The 24,457-nt window shown below is 34.3% G+C and overlaps 1 long non-coding RNA gene across 1 annotated transcript in view; it reads right to left on the reverse strand.

The window, feature by feature from the left end:
- Nucleotides 1-12,803: 12,803 nt before the first annotated feature.
- Nucleotides 12,804-24,457, reverse strand: part of LOC144370603 (uncharacterized) — a 40,188-nt gene continuing 28,534 nt past the window's right edge. The window contains exon 4 of the long non-coding RNA XR_013430513.1: nucleotides 12,804-13,075. This is a non-coding gene — a long non-coding RNA (uncharacterized LOC144370603). The remainder of the gene's footprint in view (nucleotides 13,076-24,457) is intronic.

Below are 24,457 nucleotides of genomic sequence, written 5' to 3' on the forward strand. Positions count from 1 at the left end.
CATACCAACCCTACCCTTATCCGCCCACATTTGCACCCACCTGCCTCTAATCTCTAAGCCTACCACATAAAAGTCCCTAACCCCAAGACTGTTTTGCCTCTCTCCATCTATGGAGAGATGTGTATTTATTTGTCAGTCCTTACAAATAAACTGTCATGTGTACCTCTGCCTGATATCCATCCTTCTTTTCTTGCTAACTCTTCTCCAGGTTCCTCACTTTAATCTCAGTAGTTGTCAATGGACTTTTTTCATTTATATGTGGTGCTGGGAATCAAACCCAGTTCCTCACATATGCTAGGCAAGTATTCTACCACTGAGCCACAACCCCAGTCCTCTTCTGTTGAGTTTAAAAATCATTTAAAATATCCATAATGAAATATTAGCATTTTAGAATTTTCCACTAATGATTGTGAATTTTCCTTCTTTTCCTTTATCTATCCAATATTGTTTTGTGGTGAATTGAACATTTGGTGTTAAGTTATTACTTGCTTTTCTTGCTTTTAATGATTTTAGTCTTGAAGTCTACTTTGTCAAATATTAATGGCATTCCACATATTTTTCCATGCTAGGATTGGCTGTATTTATATTCTCTCATTTGACTTTTTAGCCTTATATATCAATATGTCTTTTTTTTTATTAAAGAGAGAGTGAAAGGAGAGAGAGAGAAGGAGAGAGAGAGAGAGAGAATTTTTAATATTTATTTTTTAGTTCTCGGCGGACACAACATCTTTGTTTGTATGTGGTGCTGAGGATCAAACCCGGGCCGCACCCATGCCAGGTGAGCGCGCTACCGCTTGAGCCACATCCCCAGCCCCTCAATATGTCTTAAAGCTTGTAAACAGCATAAAACTGTGTTACTTTTAACAATCAGTTTATCAGTCTTTGATATTTACCTCTCAAATACAGTTCATGTACAATTACTGCTAGGAGAGGGAGAAGGATCTTATTATGTATGCAGCTTCCCTTTGTCCTGTTTTTGATATTTCTTTCCGTATTGTATTTTCCCTTGTCTTTTCAATTTCTTTTCTTCTCATTAAATTTTTTTCTTTAATTACTAAGTGTTCTATATTAGTTATTTAACATTTGCTTATTTTAATGTACATATTAAATATGTAGAATATTATTGACCAAACTCTTATTTATAGTTTCTTTCATCCCACAAAGTAGGGATTCTTGTTATTAGACAGTGTATATGTTGCCTAAGTATTTGCTATTACTTTTGCTTACCATTCATATATCAATACAGACATTTCATCTGGCTTCATATGCTTAAACTGTGTCCTGTAAGTTGTCTTTATGTAAAAAGTGTCTTCTGTTACACCACCTTTTCTTTCTTTATAAAAATAAATATTTTGTGCTAACTCATGAAAGATGTTTTTCATGATATAAAATTCTAAGTTAACTTTCATTTCTCTCAGCACATTGTAGATACCATTCACCTCTTTCCAGCTTTCTTGCTGGTGAAAAGTCAATCTTTGGGTTATTGCCAATTATGATATTCTCTCTCTGGCTATTTTTTTTAGGTTTCAATTTTCTTTGGTGTTCTATTGTTTTACTTTGATGTGTTAAAGTAAGGATTTATTTTTATTCTTCTTGCTTGAAATATACCAGACTTCCTAGCTCTAAGTTCTGCTTTCAAAATGTCTTAGAAATTTCAGCCATCTTGTCTTCAATATCAGTTCTTCTCTAGGTTGTTATCTTTCTCAAAACTATGATTAAACATGATTTAGATCTTTTGAAGCTTTTTCCTTGCCTCTCACTCTCCTTTTATATTTCCAATTTGTTTTTGTGTTCTGGATTTTTTCTTTATATATTTTCCTAAATATTTTCTCTTCAACCACATCAACTCTGGTATTTCAACTCTACCCTGAGATTAAAAATTCAATTATGTTTTCCATTTATAGCAGTTATCTTTTTTCAGATGTTTAATTTTCTAAACATAATCTCAACCTCTTTTATAATTTTTAAAATTAATAAATGGAGTTATTTTTAATTTGGAGCCTAGATGAGGAAATCTGAAGTATTTGTCCTTCTGTGACAACTGTTGCTTACTTTGGCTTATACTCACTCATGGTGCCTTTTGTCCTAATCTGTTTTATGAGTTTTGAATGTGAAACACCCTTTACTTGGAACTCTGTGTGTGGAATTCTTCAGTTTCTTTAGAGAGAATTTGCATTTGCTTTCTATCAAATATGATATTTACTACCAATCTGAGATCACTTTAATTTCTCTACTTGAAATTTTTCAAACCAAATGATAACATGAATGCAAAATGCAATTCTGCATGAGGCCCAGCATATTAATATAAAATATTAGAACCTGTATTTTTCTATATGGCACAAGAGTGCAAATGGGTCTTCTTCTGCATGAGGTTTTATTGTTTTGTGTTTGTTTGTTTTTATGCATAAATAAATGTTACAACTTTTTGACTTTCAAGTTTCTCAATTTCCTACCTTCATTGGGACCACTGAAGTCATCCAGAGAATCTCTAGGCAGTCAATACAAACATTGCATGAAAATATCACATTGGCTCTTGTTTACCTTGGGTTCTATGGATTTCTGATTTTATGCAAACTCAACAATAGATTTTAAAGTTAATTTATTTCTAAGTTTAGTTCCATTAAATAGGTATTTTTTCCAGAATACCTAATATGTGATGATGCTAGATTTATAAACCCAACTTAATATCTCCAAATTTAAGGATTCCCTTTGGTCCTTAAATAATTGAATTACATGGTGTGTGTAATCATTAAGTTATGGTGAAAACTCTTGGGTAGGAAATTCTTGATAAAATAGTATCTCCCAAAAGAATATTCTTGAAACTGGTGCCTTATAAAATGCTGATTTTTATTATGCCCAAAAAAGTGTTTGACCAAAAATTCTGCATGTACTTTTCCTCCCTTGGAGAGAGAGACTTATACATATTAACATAAGGTACTCTGATAATTCCTATAACAAGATTGATCACCTGATGAAACTTTTTAACTAAATATTTTTCAATCACACTTTATTAAAGAACCTATTTTCCCCCCTCTGAGGAGCTCTGATATTTATGGATCATAGTTTGAGAAACCCTGGGGTCAGGGAATATAGGCATTAATCCAACTATTTAAGGAAACCAAATAGAGTTTCTCTCACAGAGATTTAACATGTGTGGTAAAATAAAGATCATACAAAGAGTGTTTCTTAGTATGTGGGAAAGTTCTGTGGAGCCAGGCTATCCTTACTATTTTGTACAATCTAGAGTTTAGAGGTATCATCTCCAGATGCTTCTGTGATGACATAAGAAATCACTCAAAACATTAAGAAATAACTTAGGTCTAGAAAGAAGAGAGGCCAAATGTATGTAAAAGACACTTTGCAAGAAATTTGTACTGATAAACCTCTTTTGCACAACCAAATTTTTTTTTCTTTTGTAATGATTGAAAGCTTGGATTTGGGTCTCGAATACCTGGGTTTAGGTTCTATCTTCTTCTCTCATTTAACCCCTTTTCTATGCATCATATCACCTCCATAAAATGGGCTAATTCTTTCCTGTCCCTACTTCCTTCCAGAGTTTCTGTGATAATTGAAAGCTACATATATGAATCACATTAACCCATTCCAGGGCTTTTAGGGCTTCAATTAGGAAATTCATATATGGCCAATTTAACAGGGAATACATATTTCTCATCATAGAGGAGAATTTTGATCTAGGAGGTTCAAGTCAATCTTAAGGTTTTTATGTTTTCATTTTTTTGATTGTACGTTGAATAGTAATGAAGGGGAATTCATAGAAAATTAAAGGACCTTAAAAGGTAATCAGGAAGAAATAGGGTTTGAAGTATATGCCATGAGGAAATAAGGTTTGACGCAGAGTAGAAAGATCATGACTGTTCATTCTACCTGCACTAAAAGGCCTTTCAGAATGGAAGGGCTGCATAGGCCACAGGGGAGGAAGCACTAAAACAATGGCCCTTAGCTGTCTTCAAGCACCTGTTGAATTAGAGACTGAATGGAAGGTAGAACAGCTCAAAATAAGAGGCTGCCTTCTTCTAGAATCTTAAGAGTTGAGAAACTACTAATCATGGAAATTGAATAGTAAATCTCTGGCCATGTGGAACATTTTTTTAAGTTACTGTGGCCTTTTGAAGCACCACATATTGTTGTGGAGTAAAATCACAATGTCAACAGCAGTTGTAAACAAGTTTTGGTCAATTCCAACAACAAACTGAAAGTTTCTAAACAGCAATAATAGCAAGTAGAAAACAATAAAACTGTAATTAAACAGGTTGCCACTATCATTGCATTTCTCCCTGCCTCCCCTTGCCACTCCTTCCCTTTCCATTTTCTCCATACCACTTACTACCTTCTTCCATTCTGTACAATTAACAATGTGCTTATTATTTATATTCCTACTAGAAGGTATATTACATAAGGACAGGAATTTTTGTCCATCTTATCCATTAATTTGTCCCCAGTGCTTGTAAAATTAGCTGACATATAGCACTCTGTAAGTATTTAATGAATAAATAAATGATTTCACAGCAATAGAATTTCATAGTTTATGAGACAGGGGAGCATTTGGCTTTCTTTTCCAAATAAATAAAGTCCCCAGCTAGTTTCAGGCATAAGAAGCAGGATTTGTTCCTCTTATGTCCATTCATGTGTATACAATACAATTCCACCGAGTATAAAAACCCAAACAAAAACAAAGCACCTTTCTATTTCTGTCCTTCACATCGTGAACACAGCAAATTTTCTATAGCTGAGATTTCATGAAAAAGTGAGAAAGAAGGGACAAAAGCCCTAGTCAAGGTAAGCAAATACAAACAACCAAGCAAACTTTTTTTTCATCTATTATATGTCAAGCTAAATTGGACTCCGTGTATTATTTTATTTAGAAATAATCCTGTTGAGTACAAGTGAGAAAGAAAAAATGTAATCATTGGTCAACCTGTAAATTACTTTAAATAGTGTTTCTGGAACCTTAATGCTGATAGCATATTCTGGTTGTTAATAGTCCACTATTTCAGAGAAAATTACTCTTTGCCATTTTCTTAATTTTCCACACAGCACACATTGACTTATTCAGATCTAATGGTTCTTGGATAGAATATGAACTTTGAACTTCTTCCAGTTACATACCCAATATTTCTTATGTGGCAAATTGTATCTTTAAGAAAAAAATATGGCTAATTTTCTTTAACATGTTTTTGCTACAAGATATACACGGATCAATTTGAATGATTTGTGTTTTCTACTTACTTTCATATTCCCAGGTAATTAAATATGGTGAAATTTCAGTTCACAATTATTCTTGGACATCTGCTGAAAACAGTAACCACCCCCCAAAAAATCACTGGCATTCTGTTATTTGGTCCTACTTTCAAGAAAAAATTCAAGCCTCCAATTTTTTGTCATAGATTCTTTTGAAACTCCAGGGTTTGAATGGCTTTATATTATGTGCTTCAGTGAGTACTGGAGGAGTTGGAGAAGGAAGAAGAGACAGTAATTGCCCATGAAAAAAAATCTAAATCAAGTTTTCAAGATTTCAAAAGATGAAAAAATAAAATGACTGCAAAATATCTTCCAAATGTCTCACAAGTATAACAACTTTTAAAAAATGAAATAGTTTTAAAGTTTCTCACCATCTAAGATTGCTGGTAGCTGGATCATCAGCCGGCAACTAGAAGTTTGCTGGCAGCTGGAAGTTTGCTGTAAATTGTTAAGAAAATTGTTTTCTTTTAGTGCCTTCTGGAATGTTACACAATTTTTTCTTTAGCCATTATTGCCAGAATTCCTATCTTCATCACAGTGCCAGTGAAGACAATGTAAATTGTTAAGAAAATTGTTTTCTTTTAGTGCCTTCTGGAATGTTACACAATTTTTTCTTTAGCCATTATTGCCAGAATTCCTATCTTCATCCTAGTGCCAGTGAAGACAAAGATAAAACTAATCTACAGCTTCTGCAATAGCCATCACTGAACTGCTTGCAGAACTTGCCTAGACTATGTGTCACTTGTATGCATTGTGAACTCACTTGTATGCATTGTGAATGATCTGTTAGTGCATTAACTTGTGGTAGTGTTCGGGTATTTTTGCTGATGATGTCATCGGTGGTACAATTTTTCCAACAAGAGCCGTCAATTGGCTTGGTGTATCTTCCTCCTTTCTGCTTGTCATGATCATTCAGCTAAAATTTGGGGGCCAACAGAGGTGAGGCAAAGAACCTCACCACCCCCCCCCACTGGTACAAAGACCTCTCCACAGGTGTGGCTGTACACTGGACCGGTAGTCAATGACGGGTAAGATCCAATTACAATGGTACCAACCTAAGACAGGAGGCTGACACCCTGAGGTCAGCTCATCCGAAGACGGGTAAGGATCATATGTAGTATTGGACAACCTAAGGCAGGCACGGTCCCTAAGCCACATGCTTTCTGTTTAAACAGAGAGGGGGAGATGTTGAGAGCCACAGCCAAAGGGGCCCCAGCAAACTTCCAGCTGCCAGCAAACTTCCAGTTGCCAGCTGATGATCCAGCTGCCAGCATAAGATCACCATGTTCATGATATCTCTATAAAATAATACTGATGCTATGGAATGACCAAATTCATATCTATTGTTAACTATTTCTCTACAAAATTGAGGTTAATGAGATAATAGACAAGATGGATCTTAGAAAATAGAAAGCATATTTAATTGAAAAGTCTGAGGTAACAGAGCCAAATATGTTTATTACAGCTTCCCTCATAGAGATACAAATTTTATCTGAAGTTATTTTTTTTTCAGTTTCTGATCTTTGTGTTTTATTGTCTTTATTCAAAATGAATATCTGGAAGTTGTAAACCCATCAATGCTGTTTGTATTGAGTTCAACCCAGGAGGATGGGGAAGCAGAGGAGCCCTTATGCAGACAGAGAGCGAACAACTCAATCCTTTCCTCAAATATCACTTAAGAAATGAACCCCAGTTCACAGCTAACAAAAGTAGCCACACTTTAAATGAGAAATATGTATAAAGACTTAGACTGAGAAATTAAAAAATGCTGAGAGCTTTAATTTGATAAATCTGCCTAGAATAAAGAAATGATAACAAAATCAATTTACACTGAATAAAACAGATGGAAGTGATAGAGGTACTCATTTAGGAGCTGTGCAATTTACTTCTCTAGGAATTAGAGAATTTACAGGATTCAGTCATCTTTGAAATCCAGGTTATGTCTGTTTTGCAATAAAATTGTATGTTTTGTGTTGTTGTGCTAATAGTGAGATGATCAAGTCAACAATTTTTCCTGGTTCTCTGTGTATGACATACATGTAAACAGCTAGGCAAGAAGGAAGCGAGATAAAATCTCCATAGAAAGATCACACATATTTTTTGTTTTTAATCTTTTTACCTCTTCATCAATTACCTTGCCCCCGCCCCTCTCTCATGATGATCCTTGACCTGTAACTACACCCTCCCTCCACACTTTCAGTTTTGGTCATCTGCTCTCTGACCACTGTCTTCTGTCTTTCTAGCTTACTTTCCTTTACATCTTCACTCATAACTGCTCATAAGGTCCTAATTGCACCTTTCCCACCTCTCTCTGTGGGCACTCCCTCAATTCACCTCGTTCCAACTCTGAGAGCTTCCACACTTAGACACTGAAAATTTCCCCCATGATATGTTTGCATTTGCCTCTTCTTGGATTGCTCTGATTCCATATATCCACATGGCTCTGGAATGAGACATCTGTCATTCCCAAATGCAGCCATTTAACACAATTGATATATAATATCTCACACAGTTTCTGAGAGTCATAAATCTGGGAGTGATGTAGAATCTGGGACTGTGGTTCTGCCTGAGGGTCTGTTGGAGGGTTGGGGTTGTGGCTGTGGAAGATATGCCTAAAGCTGAGCAATACGCTTCCAGGTCTTGCTGGCAGGAGGCTTCAATACCTCCCCTGTGTCCAGTTGATAGGACCTGCTATATTCTAGGGCTCCACTCCAAAACCACCTTAAACACAGGGTTTTTTCTGTCCATCTAATATAAAATTGGAAGGCCTTCCCCAAAGTATTTTTCTGTTTCATTTTCTTCTGTATGCTTACCAGTTATATGTGTATTTCTTTAATTTTTTATCATATATCTCCCACCCACAACTCCCAGAAAGTAAGCTTTAATAGGAGAACAATGTAATTTCATTGTTTTGTTTGTTTTTTACTTTTGTATCTTAAATACTTAGGACAGTGCATGATATAATATTAGGCAAAATCAACAAATAGTTGCTTGAAAGAGCAAATGATTTAATGAATACTAAAATAACACATACTCATCTTACATATCGTGAAGGTAAGGTAGCTATTGAAAGCTTCTAGCTTTGGTTGGTTCTACCTCAGTTTCTCCTTGTGTTCCTTCTTTGGAGCAAGAAATCCTCAAGAGACTGTGAAATTTGCATTGGTGCTATATAAGTGCACGTTTACCTTCAGGTAAATAGGTACTTTCAACTACTTACATGCAAAGAAAATAATGAATCTCATGGGTAAGTGGACAGTGTCTGTTCAGGGATCAGGGTCTCTTTGGTCATCTTACTCCTTGAATTTTCCATCAGCATACATACTGTAAGACAATTGGGGTTTGCTAGGGTTTGTTTTTGTTGTTGGTGGTGGTCGTTTTTATGTGTGCTTGTGTGTGTTGCTTCAACTTGCTCTTTTAAATGAACAAATTTCTGGCCTGTTTATCTCTGAACACAATGCTGACCTCATCCACCTCTCCAGATTCTATCTCTGTATGTCACTGGAAGTGTCTGCCATAGCTGTATGATTCTGACTATTTGTGTGACCACAGACTCTTGAGATATTTCTGAATCTGACCACTTCTGATTGAGCACTTCTTTGCTCTTTCTCACCTCAGAGCATGCCGTACCCATTCAATTCACAGTGAGCATTCCAAGTAAAAGATACTTATAGAATTATTCTACTGATGGGAAGCAATTATTTTTTAAAAGAAAAAGCTATGTAGAATAGCAAGGACAAACATATGCAAGGTTCAAGTCTTAGTTCTCTATGTAACTATCCAGTTCCTTTATAGTCATGGATTTAAGTTCTCCTTATGACCAGGAATTTCACTGTCATGTCAAGTGTTTAATACAATTAGCATTGAGATGCTAATTGATCAAAAGTTCTCTCCAGTGTATCCTAACATCTATGGAGGGACAGCTCTAGGGAGACTAGCCTGTGTATGGAACTCAAAATCAACCATGACAAGGGTCTCATTTTGCCTAGTGAACTCCTTGGCATCAGTCTATCATCAAGGTTACCACTGGGTCAAATAAATTTTAATTTCAGTGTCCATACGTTAAAAGAAAAATGCAAAAGCTTTTAAGAATTCAAATGTTGGCAAGCCAAGTTTTATTTTTTTCTCTTCTACTTTATAACAATTGAGGAATTAGAAATGGAAAGAGAAAAAATAATTTTACTTTTTCAAACAGACCGTCAACACAAAGAGTGAAAGAGTCTCCAGATTAAGAAGTCAATTTCTAGAAGTTCAGTGGATAAGACAAAGAGGAATGAAGGGAATGGAGGAGACATAGGAATAGGAAAGGCAGTGGAATGAATCAGATCAAACTCTCCTACATTTATATATGAATAGACCATCAGGGATACTCCACATTATGTCCAAGGAAAAGAATGGGATCCTAACTAGAACAAGTTATATTCTATGTATGTTAGTATGCTAAAATACACTCCACTGTGATGTATATCTAAAAAGAACAAATACAAAATATTTCTATACACATTCTTATGATATATGTAATAAAATATCTAACAGCCACTTATCTGCATATGAGTCTCTGGTAAATGTACCTGAGTTTTTATTATGCAGAAATTTCAGTTAGTTATCTTCTTTTCACCTTTCCACTACCCCTTCCCTGGGATTTAAAGAAATATGGTAGGTTACAGAGAATACAGTACACATTTAGAGAGAAGCAGAGCATATTTGAGCCATGATGGGATCACCATGTCTTCATGCCACCCATTTCTCTTTCTACCATCTGGAAACTCATCCATTCTCCAAAACAACTAGCATAGGCCCTGCATACATAAACATATTAAAGTACAAGATGTAGAACTGGCTTCCTTGATGGGAAATTATTGTAACAATTACCATCTGATGTATAGTGCTGAAAAGGCTATTCCCAGAGCTCTGAGATGAGATAGTAGAATAAAGCAGCCCAAGAATATATTCTAGCCATTGACAACCTTGACTGTCTACTTATTATTATAATAAAGAGGGAAGGTTAGTAAGTACCATGGAGATCTATCTTGGGTGAGAATATAGCCATGGAGCCACCACTGATATCTCTACATTTAATTTCTTCCACTCATACAATGACTGGAATACTATACATTGTTATTATTTGTACTATACACTTTAGCAGAATCTTATCTAATCTATATGTAGCCATAATATAAAAAGATACACATCTTGCTTATTTACAATGTCATGGGGTCATTTCTTATGTCCTTGAGTAGATAAAACATTTTTGAGTCAGCATCAATGCCTTTTAATTCTTTATTTATCTCTCTCTCTCTTACCCCCAGCCACTGCTAAACAGCCTCTATTCCAGATGCTTTACAAACACTTGTTACCAATCACTTGCTAAGATACAGAAAAGCACTCCTTATTAGCAGTAAATTCTGACAAATTGTTGTAGTAATATACTTTGTCAGAAATCAAAGTGAAATGCAGTGTAGGCAGTGCTATGTACTTGCCACATCAACTTATTATTGAAAGTTTCCTTCCAGGCAAATAAAAGAAAAGGTTCATGGAGTGTAAACTGCCATACCACAAATAATGAGAAACATATTAAGTGGGATAATGGAACTGTGGAAAGCAGTTTTATCTTTAACCTTTGTTTTAGTGGTAAGAGTGGCCATAGCTTTCAACTGGATTACATTATCAATTTCTCCATTAGTATGTATTTCAAGGCTTATGACTTTGTTTAGAAGCTAACTAAGATTATTTTGTTGTGAAGTTCTTAATGATAGAACCAAATTTTAAGAATAGGTGTTTATTTGCCTATAATTTAAAGCTGGTGGATTTCTGAAGCACTTTCAGATTTAACCTTTCCATCTACTTATTCAATATCATATTAAAGGTATCTGGTCTTTACCTGGACTTCATGAGAATATAACATTTTTTTTTTCTAGTCACTCATACATTGCTTTTATTCGGTCCAGGTGGAAACATAGTTTGTTTGAATTCTCCAATAATGGAGAATTAATTATCTTCTTAGGAAATGCACAACGTATTTGAAGATATCTCAGTATCAGTTTTTGCTTTGCTTGGCATCAAATATATTTTGTTTCATTCATTGGTCCTTATTCTACCTCTTGAGGCTAACAGGGTCAATCTATAGCAAATCTCTTCCATGTAAAGACTTTTGATATTTTTTCTATTCATATTCTGTACATATTTTTTCCAATGCTTCCCACTCTTCCTCAGATGACTTGGTTTCATTCCTCACAGCTAATCATTGCACAAGTTTCAATTGAACATGCCTGTTTTGTTCTTTTTTTTTATCACTGTCCTAACCAATTATCACAAACTTAGTTGCCTAAAACAACATACATGTTTCGTCTTAAATTTCTGTAATTTGGAAGTTTGACATAGCTCTCACTGGGCTGGAGTCAAATTGCATTAGGGTAAGATATCTTCTGGAGGCTAGAGGTGCAAGGCCATTTTCTTGTACTTTCCAGCTCCTAGAGACTACCCATGCTTCTTGAATGAAGTCTTTCCTTCTCCATCTTTAAAGCCACCAATAGTGGTTTAATTTATTCTGGCAAGAGAAAAGTTACTATTGTACCTGAACCTCATCCTTCCTATCCTAGAGAGAGAGAAACAAGAAACAGAAATAAATACATGGCCAAATTTCCTTATGAACTTTCTAATTTGAACCATTAATACTATTCACCTACAAAATGTATTTATCTATGGGACATTTTTAGTAGGATATTCCTGATCTCCTAGAATTGGTTATAATAAATAAACATGAGTTTTGTGGATTGATGGTGTATGACACTCAGAAACATCAACTCTAATTTTCTCAGACTAACATGGAAAGACTACATGACAGTCAGCTATCTGTGTGTAAGTGATATTATGTTCCATATGTAGGAACCTCAGGTGATAATCTGAGATAGGTATTTCTTGGATCTTGACAATGGTAAAGTGTATACAATTGTGACTTGGAAGGACCAGGGAACTATTTTGAGGGTTGCAAACATATTTTTGTATTGCCTACATCTGTTGACTACCCATATTTTTGGAAGTAGTAAAGTTTGAAACTCCCTGATTCTTTTCAGTCTGACAATATGACCATTGTGTTACTTTAAATATTTAAGACAAAGAAAAATATGTAAAAATAGAATTTCAGACATTAGGATTCCTTCTTAGAACCATTGAATTCATGTAATCCATCCACTGTCATTTCCCCACTGTATGATTGAAACTTAACTCTGATCAATTGCAATAGCTATAAGATCTTGTGAGTATTATTGAATCCTGTAGGTAGTTCCAACATTAGAAGTAAATAGAAGAAAATAACCAAAAATATGGTGAAGTAGGTAATAGGAAGAAAGAGAAATAGAAAGGTAAAAGAATGAAGAGGGAAAAATATTTTAAAAGTTGGCCATTTGGGGGAATAGTAGGGCCTTCTCAGGATTTGTCACAGGTGCTACTGGACTCTAGATCACAGGTGCTACTGCACACAGCTAAGATATAGCAGAGATGACCAATACTAACCTAAAAAGTTTCCCCTAAGCCACCAAGTGAAGCCAATTCAACTTAAGGAGAACAACAGGTTACTCAAGAGGAACACAGAAATTATTCCCAAAGTAGAAAAATCAACTTTCTTGAACTGATGTGAATAATAGCACTTAACAGAAATGAGTGGAAATGAATACTTTACTTAGTTCTGGTAACCAAACTTACAAAGTGTTAAAGATGGACCTGAGCAGAATCACAAACAAGATTCAATCCTGCATGAGATCCAGACAGATGAATCAGGGCAAAATATCCAAATGGTTTTCAGTCAGAAGAAAAATGTGTCCTGTGAATACAATTAAAACATAAAGGTGAGAAGTATAGATCTTTTTTCCATATGGGAAGGAATATTTTGATAAAAATAATAACATACAAGGTTCTAATGAATTATTTCATAGTGGGTTATATCCTTGGCCTTTGATGACCCTTAGAAGGAATTTGTAGATTAAGGGTCAAAGAGTGATTTAAATATAATACCCACAATTTAAATTTAATTCAGAGTATCCCTTATTTTATTGCACAATAATGGATGTTTTATAATGAAAATTTATGTTCTCTGAAGGCTTCCATTTCACTCAACATAGCATCTGAAACTCTAACCATGTGAACATGGCCCTTTAAGGTCTGGCTCCTCATTACTCTCTGTCTTCATTTCCTGCTACACATCCTTATTCTGCTCCAGTCATCTGGGGCGTCTTGTAGTTTCTTGAATATGTTTGCTTTTTCTCTTTCTGTTCCTTTTTCCTATGCATTTCCCTCAGCTATTCATGTCCATATGTTTTTTTTCCTTTCCTTCACTTTCTTCTCTGCTCAAATGTCACTTCATTAGAAAGAATGACCATGGTAGCTAAAAATATCACCCTCTCAAGTCTCCACTTTTTATTCTGTCTTATGTATCTTTGTGGAGGTTATCACCATCTTACATTTATGTTTATTTACTTATTATCTGTTTCTCCACCAAGAAGATAAGCTCCCTAAGAGTAGTGACAAGTATTTAATTGCTGTATGTCTAGAGCTTAAATTGATAACCTGATATATAGTATCAGATCAATAAAACTACTCAACTGTATTTGGCATTCTCAAAAGGGTTATCTAAAGAGAATTTGATTATCCTAATACTTCTTCATGTCAAAGTGTGTGTGTGTGTGTGTGTGTGTGTGTGTGTGTGTGTGTTGCAAGCTCCAGAATACTCTTCACACTTGGTTTATTTGTTCCACCAGGGTTCCTTGTACAGTACATGGATAGAAACAAAAAGGGCAGGACATTATTGGCACAGATATCACTGCTCCCCCCTGAAGTTCAAATATGAAAAATTATTTCATGATAAAAAGAATTGTAAGAATTTCAAGTGAATGTAATGTATCCCATATTCATCTGAGGAAATAAAGAGAACAAAAGTATCAGTGATGAGTTTTGAAAGCTTCATATGAATTCCTCCTAGAAGGTTTTACATTGATCTTTCTAAGGCCAAAAGGCTAGCCGGAACTAAACAACATTTTAAAGACCCATCATATCTCACATTGAAGGTCTCTGTCCAGAGCATAGTAATATATATTCTAGTAGTTTTCTAATACTTGGAAAATGGGATATGTTCTACTAATCCAGGACCCCACTTTAAAGATAGGAAAATGGAAGTTAAGTGGATTCAAATAGCAATTGGAACCAGAGCTTTGCTGCCACACTTCATTACCCTTTCCTTGTAAACTTTTCCTGTAGAGTTCTCCACTAGAAATTGCAGTAAAGCCAATATACTTTAAACATTTTCATAGGAATGTTTCCTCTGTGTGCATAAATAAGAGCCATCTAATTCATAAATCTTGGAAATCACAAGCCTCAGAAAATTTGTTATCACTTTTATAGCAGCTGGAGACTCAATGTATGTCAGCCTTCTCTCGGAAGTGCTCATGAAGACAGCCTAGAAAGGTCAGAGCTCTCTCCAGGAAGAGAAAAAGACAAGTTCCCGGGACTCTGTTACAGAACTCATTTCTAAGAAAGATAACTAAAAATCAGAAGTATGGAATCACAGAACATAACATATAGAACTTAGAGTCTGGTCCAGTCTCTTCATAGGTCTCAGAATAAAAACAATTTGCCAAAATTAAGGGACAGATTGGCTGTTAAAGATAGTCTTCAATGCCTACATTTCCTCTTTGAATATAGTGCAAAGTCACCACTAAGAGGCAAGAAAGAAATAAAACTATTTTTATTCATAGATGACATGATCATGCAGAAAATCTAAAAAAAAAAATACACAAGAAAACTCTTGGAACTAAAAAGCAATTAGTTCCAGGAAGGTTGTAAGGTACAAAGTTAATATATAAAATCAACTACTTTCCTGTATATCAGCAATGAACAAGTGGAGTTTGAATTTAAAATATAATAACATTTATATTAGCATCCAAGTGAAATGCTTGTGTATATCCCTAACAAAATATATATAAATCTACATGAGGAAATCCATAAAATTACAATTAAAAAATAAAACAAGGTAGAACTAAGTAAATGACAGAAATTCCATGTTCGTGGAGAGGAAGACACAATATTGTCAATTCTTTGCAATTTAATCTATAAATTCAGTTCAATTACAATGAAGATACTAGTGTTGCTTTGTAGATATTAAGAAACTGATTCTAAATTTTTTACGGAGAGGCAAAAGACCCAGGATAGGTAACACAATATTGAAGGAAAATAACAAAGAAGACCAACACTATTCAACTTATAGATTTATTACAAAGCTTTAGTAATCATCAATATTTGCAAAAAATTAAAAAAATAGATCAATAGAACAGCATAAAGAGGCCCAAATAGAATCACATGCAGTTAAGTGACCTTTGACAAAGGCAATACAATGGAGAAAATGTATTGTTTTTAACAAATAGTGCTAGAACAACTGGACATTCATGTTAAACTAAAAAAGAATATAGTCACTCACTGTACACCATTCAGAAACATCAATTTTAAGTGTATCATAGGTCTAAATGTAAAATACAAAAGTATAAAACACCTAGAAAGTAACATAAGCAAAATCCTAATTGATCTTAGATGGGGCAATAACTTTTTACATATAACATCATAGATATGATTGATGAAATAAAGACTTGATTATCTCAACTTCATTGGAATTGCAAACTTGTTTTGTGAAAGACACTGTTTAATAAATGAGAAGACAAGCCACTGATTAGAAAAAAATACATAAATGCAATTGAAAATACTGTTATTAATAAATATAAAGAACTATAAAGTCTCAACAATAAGAACCAAAACGACCCAATTAAAAACGTGCAAAAGATTTGAGCAGACACCTCACTATAGAAGATAAACAAGTGGAAAGTAAGCCAATGAAAAGATGTCCAACATTGTGTGTAATCACTGAAATGCAAACTAAAACAATGAGATAACATTATATATCTGTGAAAATAGCTAAAATACAGAAAAAAATGCTGTCAACACCAAATGTTGGTGAGGATGTGAACAATCATTTGTTGCCAATGGGAATGCAAGATGGTAAGCCTCCATGGAAGCTGATTTTATTTTTTACAAATCTAAATAGTCCTACCAGGTGATCCTGCAATTGTGGTGCATATTTATTCCAATAAACTGAAAACTTATGTATGCACAAAAACCTACACTTAAACATTTATAGAAGTATTATTTATAATTGTTAAACCATGGAAATGACCTATATTTCCTTCAGAAGATAAATGGATAAATAAACTGTGGTGCATTGTAGTAGAATATTATTCAGCGATATTAAGAAATGAGCTAACAAGGCATAAAAAGACATGGAGGAAACCTAAATGTATGTCACTATGTGAAAGAAGCCAATTCAAAAATTCTGTCTGTTGTATCATTCCACTCTCTGGCCTTGTGATAAAGCCAAATCTATGGATATAGTGTAAGGATCAGTAGTTTCTAGGGATTAGGGGAGTGAAAGGTCCTAGCGTATGCTGCTCTGATGGAATACAGTAGACTGGGTGGCTTAGCAAGAAACATTTATTTCTCATAGTTTTTGAGGTTCATAAATTCGGGCTGGGGATGTGGCTCAAGCAGTGGCGTGCTCGCCTGGCATGCGTATGGCCCGGGTTCCATCCTCAGCACCACATACAAAGATGTTGTGTCTGCCGAGAACTAAAATAAACATTTAAAAAAATTCTCTCTCTCTCTCTCTCTCTCTCTCTCTCTCTCTCTCTCTCTCTCTCTCTCTCTCTCTCTCTCTCTCTCTCTTTCTCTCTCAAAAAAATAAATAAATCCAAAACTAAAACTCTGGAAGATATGGTATCTCTGGGATCTGGTGAGGGCCTTTTTCCTAATTTGCAAATAACCATGTTTTTTCTCATTGTATCTCATATAAAAAAAAGGGGGAAGGAGGAAAGAGAAAACTCCCCAATAATTTTTTATAAGGGCAGTATTCCCATTCATCAGGGTCCCACCCTTATGATCTCATTATCTCCCAAAGGCCCCACATGGAAATACTATCACATTGGGATTTTAGGCTATACTATATAAATTCTGGGAAGACACGTCCAGTCTACAGCAGGAGAAATGAAGAGGCACTGCACAGAGGACTTTTCGAGGGGAAAACTACCCTGTATGATACTACAATGGTGGACAAATGTCACAGATTTGTCCAAACTCATAGACTGCACAGCTCCAAGAATCAATAATAGTGTAAAATGTGGACTTTAAGTGGTAATCTGTTAGTGTTAGATGAGATTCTCTCATCAACAAATGGACTATTCTGGTGGAGGAGGTTGATAATAGGGAAGCTCTGCGTGTGTGGAGCCATAAGGGTATAGGGAAATTCTTTCCACTTAATTTTCCTGATGATACAAAACTACTTTCAAAAATAAAACCTATTTTTAAGAAAAGATAAAAATATAGTGAAACATTTTAATTGGTTCTGCATTATTCTGAAAATATCAACACAACTTGACAAGAAAAAGAGACACAAGAATCAGAAAAGAGGACACATTATATATATCTGCAATGATGTTTTATATACCTGAGAAGTTCCAAGAGAAATAACTTGATATTTAAAATTGGCATAAAATTATTATATGTCTGAATATCTAGCTTGTAGAGTGTTTTCTCCTTTATTTTCTTACAAGTTATTTGCATTAATAATGCTTTTTAATTTTTTTCAAATAATTTTCAAAAAAGTCAGTTTTTTCTATTTAAAACATTTTTAAACTGTTTGTAGAAGTAAATGGCTTAATTCACAGAATAACCTAAAATAACTAAAATAATAATGATGTTCAAATTGCTGTTATGTGTACACATGTATCAACTTTCAATGTATCTAATAATCTAATGATGACACTTTAATTCACATTGTAGGAATAATGTGTACTTAGTGAATTGAATTTAGAACAAAATAAATGTGTAAAGAATAAGCAACATAGTACAAGTCAGGGTCCTGGGGCTCAATGTTTTGGATTCAGACCATGTGAACCATGTGAACAGAGTTGATGTTTATCTCCTCAGTTTGATTCTCAGGGTCTCTAAAAGGGAGAAATGATATCTAGTACATAGAGTTGCTTTGAACTTTAAAGAAGAAAATGCTCAGGTCCAAGAATATAGTAGGCCCTCACAAATTATCACGGAAAGAAAGAGAGGAAAGGAGAAAGAAATGAAATAAAAATAAAAACGAAAGAAAGAATAAAACTGGTCTCCTTGTATCAATTTCTTCCTAGTCTGCTATTTTTCATAATACATCTGTATTTCCCTTTCTAGAACATGAATTGATTAATATGTTCCTTGGATTTAAAAATTAAAAAGCTGAAACCTAATCAAACAAGACAGACACTCCTTCTTCTTCCTATGAAAAAGTTCGGACTCAGTAGCTCTTTGAACAGGTAGTCCCTTCTGTCTGGAATGGGCTCGTGGGTGTCTTCAGGAACATTCCGTGTTTTCCATAAGACTTCACTTAATTTTCCTCTGACCTTCCCCAGTTACTACAGGCAGTTTTCTCCCCTGTGTCTTCCCCGGTATCCCACAGCATTTTTCATGTCTCTCATAAAACCTGGTCACATTTACAGTCATTTTGAAAGGAGCTCTTTTTAAATTTTTCCTTTGTGTTTGTGATAAGTAAAACAGTAAATGACCCCCTCAACCCTAACTCACTTGTGCCTTCATTTAACTTGCTAAGACCTAAGTTTTAAAATTATCTAATTTAATATTTTCTTTCTAGTAACCAAACATAACATCAATTTCAACATATATAACTATATGACACATTTTCTTCTGTAAATAGTTCAATACATCTTATATGATTAATGTGTGATCTATGAATATTTCAAACCTCTCATCTTCTACATCTCTCTGTATCAGTATTTCTCACCAACTGACTCCATTCCATGGCCTCTAGCAGAGCTCATGAGGAGAAGTGAGTCTGTAAGACTCATGTATTCCACAGCAGCCAGATGCCTTTCTCTGCTTCTTCCCCATCAGCTAAGGTGTGAAGTGCTTCAGTCAGCTGCCCATCATAACTTTGATATGCCCTCATTGCAGCACCACTCAGGGTCTGAGACTTCTGAGTCCAGGTCTTCTCCTGGGAACTTGGGGTCCTCCTCACTTCTACTAGCAATGAAACCCATGGGTCAGATTCCTCACCCCTTACTACACCATCTCCAAGGCAATTCTTCAGTCTCAAATAGTGAAGGAATTGATTTAGTCTTCTATGGTTGAAACAAATGTGTGAAGAAGTCTTGCCATTTTTTTTTTCAGATTTGAGATCAATGAGGCTTTGTGAAAACATTTGATGCTATAAAGCAAGGAATTTGGGGTTCTAGAAAATATTAGATTCTTTGAATTTGAGTTCTCTGACTTGGCCAGATCAAGCCATAAGTAATTTTAAGAAGAGAAATATAGGAATAGATATTGAAAAACATAAATCCTTTAGCAGAGTGCATCATCACCAGCAAGAGTCAACTTAGTCAAGTAGTTTTTCTCCACCTGGAGTCCATGGTATGTTCCCACAGTACCAGCTTCTATTTCCTCCTTAGAGCTCATTACTTTATACTGAAATTAATTTTAAATAATTAATGTCTGTGACTTGTATTGCAAATGACTTACTGAGCAGAAGACCATAAATTAAACAAAACAGCACCAAACAAGTTGGTATTCTTTCTTATGCTCCAATAAGTGGGCTGATCCAAGAGATCATGAATACTCAGCAAATTGAGTTCAGAATGATTCAATGTGTAAATATTTTGGGATAAATATTGCAATGAAAATTACCGAAATTTCAACAACCTAATACTAGTCTCAGAGGTCTTTATGTTTCCTGGTTCTATATAGGTACTAGTATAAGAAAAGGAGCTGTTACATTTAGAGAATTTTCACATCCCATCATTTGGTCATTTCCAAACTCTACCTCTCATAATATTGGACAGGATATCAGAGATAATATGACAGAATGAAAGCTTGCATAGTAAGTACAATGACATTAGTCTGCTAGAATGCTACTTTTGGAGTTTACTTAAGTTTAAAAACTCAGGGAAGTGTGGAGCCCTTCAACCCTAAGTCAGTCTTCTGTAAGTTGGCTGAAACAATATAATAATTATAGTACCATACAATGGTAATACTGTAGAAAGGAAAAAAATTGGATAAATTATACAGCAAAGTTAGCAATTGCATTGACTAAGATCAATACGTTTGTTCTATTTTTAAAAAAATATTGTTTAACATTTTTCTAAATACACAAGAACTGTAGAAATAAGTAGTTCATCGCTGTGTAGAAACAACTCTGCATTATTAGATTCTGTGACATCGAGTACGTTCACAGTTTTAACAGGCAGCATCACTGTCTAGTTCTGGACACCTTTAACACCCAGCCTTATTAGAATCCTCTATTTTTCACTCGGCCAGCTATCCTTAGCTTTTTTCTACTTGTTGCTACATCATCATGAGATGACTAATCCCCTTCTGGTATCATATCATTTGTCCCAAATTTGAGCTATCTTGGCTAAATTCAAGTTTCCACACTAGAAAAAGAGGGAGAAAAGAGAGAGATAGAGAGAGGTGGGGAGAGAGGCAGAAAGAGAGGGAGAGAGAGAATGTTAATGCCAGCTGAGTTAGTTCCCTGCAAAGAGCTTCTTAAGAAATACATCCTACTTGCATCTCAACTCAGAAGCCATGATTGGGTCACAGGACTACTTTTTATTTCAAAAGATCCCCCCCCTCGCCACCACCACTTTGAATTGAGCTAACACATTGCCATTCTAAATAAGATTAAAAATTTGTTAGTAAGGAAGAGAAGTAGAACAAATATCAGAATAACTACCAACATTAGTTGTTTCTGCCACAGGGGTATACCAAACTCTCACAATAGAAAACTGATTTTTATTTTACCAAGAAAAAAATAGGGAGTAGGATTTTTATTTTTCTTTAAAAAAATATTCCAGGCAATTATGTTCATTTGTGAGTCATTCTAATTTCAGCTTCAGTATTCAGTTGAATGGCAGGACAATCTGTGTTTCTCTTGATTTCCTTCCCCAATAAAACATCTGGCTACCTACTAGAATTTTCATTAAAGGAGCACAGCAGGCTTCAACATAATTCATCTCTAAGTCTTTTTCTGGCCAGTCCTTGTATAAAACAGTCTTCTCTTTAATATGAATCTGATACTCTTTCCCTGGCATGAGAATTATATTCAACTGGTATAATGAAGGTTTGTTTTTTAACAGAGGGACCTTTTGCCAACAAGATGAGAGAGGATGTGGGGGAGGATGGATAGTGTATTGTTAGAGGATGATATATTATTATTTTCAAACCTCTGAGGAGAGAGACTCAACTTTGTCAGCTTTGATTTATGTTTGTTCATTCTGTGATTCAATAGGTAGGTTGGGTGAGCTTTACTGAAATGTTTTGTTATATATTTTTCTACTATGTGCAATAAAAAGCAGCTGCACAGCCTGTCTCACTTTCCCACCTAACCCCTGTGAAGCACTGAGTTTTCAGTGAGTGGACCTGGCATATGGTTATAGCAATCATATACCCTTTGAGATCAAAATGGCTTGGAATAAGCCTAGGGGTCCTTGAGATCAGATTATTAATGGCAAGTTTAAGATATCTATTTTTAAAAGCTTTAACACTCATTTGTAGGGCTGATGAATTTTGAGAAAAATCAAAATTATTCTTCATGAATGTTTTTCTACAAATATTAATCACAGTCTCCTATGTAAAAGCAAATATAAAAGTATATCTTACTTGAGAATATAAGAACAAAACCTGAAGTATAATCTCAGTGTGAACTGGTAGTTTGTTATTTTCTTTTCTTGTTTAATGTCCTAATTAACTAAAATTAATATGTTAATTTTTATTTTCATGTAACCAAATGTGTTAATTTCACCCTTTATCTTGCTTGATTTTGTGTCCTAATTATGAAGATCTTATTCCCTTGAGAATTACCAATGACCCATATTTATGGGACAAACTTTATACAAAGAATAAGTTACATATTCAACTTTATCTTTCCTTATTGGTAAACTGTTATTCCCAACCTATTTTTAAACAATCTAACTTTGTTTTCCTACTATTATGAATATCATTGCTATCAAATATCCTCTTCTCATGTACTTTATCGACTATGGGTTTGTTTGATAATTAAATTTATTTTTATTTCTGAACCATAAATTTTGTATTATCTTATATTAAGCTGGATTTCACATATGATTTCAAATCCATGTTTTGTTATTTTTAATACTTCTTGTATTTGTGGCATAAAGTCTATTTAATTTGAGAAACTCTCAGTGCTCTCTTTATGCTGCACATTTACCTTCCTCATTCTCCTCTAGTCTGGCATCACACTTACCTACATATTGTATGCAAGTCCTATATGTCTCTTAAGCCTGTTCTATAATTACCATACCTTTCTTTTCATGCCTTAGTCTGTTCAGTTCACAGTGATCTATGTTTTGTTTTACTTTCCAATATGCATCTTTTAATTTCAAATAGTATATCAATTTTAGAAGAGATTTCAGTTGTCAAAATGTCATCATGTGAACGATTTTGAATATATGTACAACAGTTTTTAAACTTCATTTATAATTATACATTATGGTGGAGTTCATTTTGATATATTTATAAATGCATATAACATAGTTTTCTCCATTTCAATCCCCAGTACTATTCCCTTGCCTTTCTTCCTCTCTCCTCCTCACCTCCTTCTTCCATTATTTTGGTTTTCCCTTTCTTTCTTTCTTTCTTTATTTATTATTTATTTATTTCTGAATTGGTGTATTATAATTATATGTAAAATTGGAATGCATTGTATTATATTCATGCATGCACATAGCATAATTTGGTTAACTTCATTACCCAATTTTTTCTGTTTCCCTTCCCCTCAGTGGTCCCCTATTTCTATTCTCTTGCTCTTTCTTCTATTTTTTATGAGATCCTGTTGTATAAATTTCCCTTTCTTATTTTTTTTAATCCTAGGGCACCTAGGATTAAAGTGAAATAAGCTAAGTGAAATAAGCTCATCCCCCAAAACCAAAGGTTGAATGCTCTTCCTGATGTGCGGATGCTGACACACACAAGGGGAGAGGGAAAGAATAGAAGTTCAGTGAATTACACAAAGGGAAATGAAGGAAAGAAAGCAGAAATAAAAATAGGAAAGATAGTAGATTGAATGGGACATAACTTTTCTGTGTTCATATATGAATAAATAACACACTCAATATAAATACAGTATATCAAATTATACTCTAAAGTCATATATATCTAAAAAGAATAAAAAATAGAATGATTATTAAAAATACTTTTCCCTCTAGTTTTCACATAAGAGAGAAAAATTCAACCTTTGACTTTCGGAGTCAAATTTATTGCATTTGGCATGAAGTACAACAGTTGTTTTTGAATCCATGCCTAACACAACACAGGGATCACTTGTGGGCTTGCTTCTGTTGTATAGTTTTTCATTTGTAGCATATCATTTACATATATAAATATGTAATGTTATTTATACTTGTTTCAATATGTTATTGTTTGCTTTACATATTATAAAATGCATGCTTAATACATCACACTCTATCTTGAAATTCTTTGCCATTTATAAGAAACTTCCAAGAATGTATTTTCATTTCTCCCTGTCTCTTGTAGTATTCCAATTTTACATATAAATATGATAAAAATTATAGAATTAATTTCTAATATTCTTCCTTTAAACAATTAGCTATGTTTTAATGAAATGTGAAAACTCAAGCAAAACTTGTCTTTTCTGTTTTTCCTCATAATAAGTACTTGTGGTCCATTAATTAGTTTATGTAGATTGGTGATTTTCTCAGTGATGATTTTGACTTCTTAGGAGATTTGGTAATATCTATAGGCATTTCTGATAGTCTCCTCTAGGCTTGGGTGGAAATGATGCTCCAGTTGTCTAGTTGATAGAGACAGAAATGATGATAATGCTCTGCAATAGCAATGACAGTCACTTCCACAAAGTATTATGGGTTCTCCATAATAGCTATGTTCTGACATTAAGTCAATAGTCACAGGATAGAGAAACTTAGGTTAAATTCATGCATCCACACTAAATACAGAAGGGCTGTACTGTAGGTTGTCCATTAAGGGATAATCTCAGTTCTTATTTGTGTATAAAATTCTTAATTTCACCTTGATTTTTGAAGTATATTGTCACTAGGCATTGAATTCTACATTGAGAATA

Source organism: Ictidomys tridecemlineatus, chromosome 14, assembly GCF_052094955.1.
Source record: "Ictidomys tridecemlineatus isolate mIctTri1 chromosome 14, mIctTri1.hap1, whole genome shotgun sequence".
Taxonomy (NCBI): domain Eukaryota; kingdom Metazoa; phylum Chordata; class Mammalia; order Rodentia; family Sciuridae; genus Ictidomys; species Ictidomys tridecemlineatus.